Consider the following 4,086-nt stretch of genomic DNA (forward strand, 5'->3'; position numbering starts at 1 on the left):
CACTCCATGAGAGGAACAGAATTCCACCAGCAGGTTAAAAACACTTCACATTCTAAGGAAATGGAAAGCTGACCAAAGCGAGGGTTTCAGGAACATCAGGCACCGCTCAGGCAACTGAGATTTCAGCACCCATCCCGCCTCTTCTTTTGGTTATCTCTGGTCATCCTGTAACATAAATGTTCCTTTTACTGGAACAGAATAAATGTAGTCTTTATATTAGGGAAATTCTCACGTTTGGAAAACTTCACAGCTTATTGTTTGAACGCTAAACACAAATCAAGGAAAAGGCAATGGAAGTAGAGTAACATTTTTTATACCAGACTTCATTGCTATCTAAATTCTAAGCATTTACTATGAAAAGATCTGGATGGAGATGATATAGACCTGAGAAATATACATACATGTTTGGAGGAAGTGTGGATTATTGGAAAGGATGTAGACTTTGGAGCTTGACAGACACAGGGTCAAGCTCCAGCTCTGTCACTTACAAGTGGCACGACCTGAAGCTAGTTTTTAACTTCTTCAAATCTGTGCTTTCAGTGGGAATATGAGAATTACGGCACCTATCCTGGAGTGTTGTTGGGAGAATTAAGGAATAAAAGGTATGAAAAGCACTACACACAGTGCCTGGTACACACTAGATGCCCATTCATCATGTTGACGTGGGTGCTAAGACAAAAGAAAACCAGACTGGAGTGAAAATGGGAAAATGTTGAGTGAAAAAAATTTTTTTTTTTTTTTTTTTTTTTGAGATCGAGTCTCATTCTGTTGCCCAGGCCGGAGTACAGTGGTGCGATCTCGGCTCACTGCAACCTCTGCCTCCTGGGTTCAAGCAATTCTCCTGCCTCAGCCTCCCAAGTAGCTGGGATTATAGGTGCACACCACGACACCCAGCTAATTTTTGTATTTTAGTAGAGATGGGGTTTCGCCATGTTGCCCAGGCTGGTCTTGAACTCCTGAGCCCAAGCAATCCGCCCACCTCAGCCTCCCAGGGTGCTGGGATTAGAGCGCCTGACTGAAAAAAATTTTTTTTTTTTAAATTAGCTGTACGTAGTGGCACATGCCTGTAGTCCCAGCTATTTGGGAAGCTGAGGCAGGAGAATCACTGGAGCCAAGGAGTTTGAGGCTGCAATGAGATATGATAGTGTCACTGCACCCCAGCCTGGACAATGGAATGAAACCCTGTCTGTATAAAAATTTTAAAAAGTCTTTATAGAAGGTACTTATGCTTGTAATGAGTTAAAAATACATATTCTTGCACGGTAAAAAGTGAACATGCTTCCTTTACTTCATCTCTATCAATCTGTCTCCCCTGGGGAAACCACTTCTTCTGGGTTTTTTTCTTTTTTTTCTTTATTTTAGGAACTGATGTTCATTTTCTATCAACCATGTTTCCATGTTGCTTAAGAGCCGGCACAAGACAACTTAAGACCATTCCGTGGTTGCTCCTACCCCTTCAGTGGCCAGAGTCGTGAGAGCTGCAGACCAGACTTCCGTGGCAGGCTGAGCACTCCAGTCTTCAGTAGGTAACTGCTGAACAGGCACAGAGGGCACCTGCACGCCGTCAGACCAGTCTGCAACCTCAGGCTGAGTAGCAGTCAACTCAGGAGCTGGAGCAGTCTGTTCACTCTGAAATTCCTCCTTGGTCACAGGCTTTTCAGCAGCAGCAGCCTGCTCTTCTTTTTCAATCTCTTCAGGATCCCTGTAGAAGTAGAGATCAGGCATGACCTCCCACGGGTATTCATGGGAAATGGTACCACGCATGTGCAGAACTTCCCAGGGCAGCATCCACATCAAATCCACTGAGTGAGCTTCATGTTGTTGCATGGAGTGGCAATGTTCACACAGCTCTGAGGAGAATCTGTGTGACACAGAGCAATGGTGGGAAGGTTAACATAAGATGCCTCTGTGAGAGGCTATTGGTCAACTCTGGGGTCAGTAACCACAGGAAGCCGTGGCTCCCGGAAGGCTCCCTGGATCTGGTTAGTAAGAGTTCCAGAAGTGAAGTGGCCAGCAATTGCTGTGGCTCCAGTGGCAGCAGCAAATTGCAGCACGGCCCTCTGGCCAGTATTCCTGGAGGATATGACACTGACATCAGCGGGATTTTCAACGACAACAATGGCGTGAGCTGCAGCAGAAGCTTCTCCCAGGTCCTCTTCAGGTTTATGATGTAGATGCCATCACTTTTCCTTTTGTAGATGTACTGTTCCATTTGGAAGTCAAGATTGGTGCCACCTAAGTGAGTTTCTGCTGCAGAACTTAAGGACATCCTCCTCCTTCATTTACAGGACATCAAGGGCTCCAGACATTAAGAAATGTTCCCTTTAAGTTACAACGGGAATCCAGAACAATGCTGCATGGACCCCTCTGTGAGGAGCATGGAAACCGGAAATCCCCCCCACTGCCTTTTTTTTTTTTTTTAAGTCTCACTCATCGCCCAGGCTAGAGTGGAGTGATGGATCTTGGCTCACTGCAACTTCCACCTCCTGGGTTCAAGCGATTCTCCTGCCTTGATCTCCCGAGTAGCTGGGGTTACAGGTACCCGACATCACGCCTGGCTAATTTTTGTATTTTTAGTAGAGACAGAGTCTCACCATGTTGGGCAGGCTGGTCTCGAACTCCTGACGTCAAGTGATCTACCCACCTTGGCCTCCCAAAGTGTGGGGATTATAGACATGAGCCATCACGCCCAGCCAGAAACCACTTCTAATAATGTAACAGGTTATATATTGACACACAGACACTTTTTAAGAGATTATACTATCTCTCAACATTTTTTTCTTTTTATTGAGATGGAGTCTCACTCTGATGCCCTGGCTGGAGTGCAGTGACATGATTTCAGCTCACTGCAACCTCTGCCTCCCTGGTTCAAGCAATTCTTGTGTCTTAGCCTCCAGAGTAGCTGGGATTACAGGCGCGTGCCACCATGCCCGGCTAATTTTTCTATTTTTAGTAGAGATGGGGTTTCACTATGCTGGCTAGGCTGGTCTCCAGCTCCTGACCTTAAGTGATCTGCCCACTTCAGCCTCCCAAAGTGCTGGGATTACAGGCATGAGTCACTATACCCAACCTATCTACACGTATTTTTAAAACTGCTTTTTCAATCATAACATTATACTGTGGGCATCTTTTCACATAGTAAATGCAAATTTTCCTCATGTTTACAACAGTGCAGTAAGAGGCGCAGTAGAACCTAGGAAATAAGAGCATGGACTACTTGGGTTGGATACTAACTTGTGCACCTTAGGTTGTGTGTGAACTTGGACAAATGACTTCCCCTCTCTGAGTCTTAATTTCTCTATCTGTAAAATGTGTTCTGCTAAAATGCTTGTAGTAGCATATGAAAAATGCTCAACATCAGTAATCCTCAAAGAAACACAAGTTAAAATCACAGTGATTAAATGCAAGTTAAAATCATTTTATACCAGTCAGATCATTTTACACCAGTCAAATCATTTTATACCAGTCAGATTGGCTAGTATTAAAAAGTAAGAAGATAACAGATGTTGTTGAGGATATAAAGAAAAAGGAATGCTTATACACTGTTCATGGGAATGTAAATTAGTACGACTTTCATGGAAACCAGTATGGAGATTTCTCAAAGAACTAAAATTAGAACTATCATTCGATCCAGCAATCCCACTACTGGGTATCTACCCAAAGGAAAAGAAATCATTATATCAAAAAGATACCTGCATTTATTTGTTTATCACAGTACTATTCAAAATAGCAAAGATATGCAATCGACCTAAGTATCCACTAGTGGTTGATAGGATAAAGAAAATGTGGTGTATATATACAATGGAATACTATTCAGTCATAAAAAAAGAATAAAATGTTTTTTGCAGCAACATGGATGGAACTGGAGGCCATTGTCTTAAGGGAAACAACTCAGAAAGTCAAATACCGCATGTTCTCACTTATAAGTGGGAGCTGAGTCATGTGTACACATCGACCTAGAGTGTGCAATGGTAAACATGGGGGACTGGGAAAAGTGGGAGGGTGGAGGAGGGTGGATGATGAGAAGTTACTTGAGTCCAACCCACACTCTTTAGGTGATGGATGCACTAAAAGCTCAGACCTCAC

General features: G+C 43.6%; 1 pseudogene; it reads right to left on the reverse strand.

Annotated features, from left to right (window-relative positions):
- Nucleotides 1-1,425: 1,425 nt before the first annotated feature.
- LOC111528053 lies at nt 1,426-2,282 on the reverse strand (annotated as a pseudogene).
- Nucleotides 2,283-4,086: the final 1,804 nt, after the last annotated feature.

The sequence above is a fragment of the Piliocolobus tephrosceles genome, chromosome 9, assembly GCF_002776525.5.
Source record: "Piliocolobus tephrosceles isolate RC106 chromosome 9, ASM277652v3, whole genome shotgun sequence".
Classification (NCBI taxonomy): domain Eukaryota; kingdom Metazoa; phylum Chordata; class Mammalia; order Primates; family Cercopithecidae; genus Piliocolobus; species Piliocolobus tephrosceles.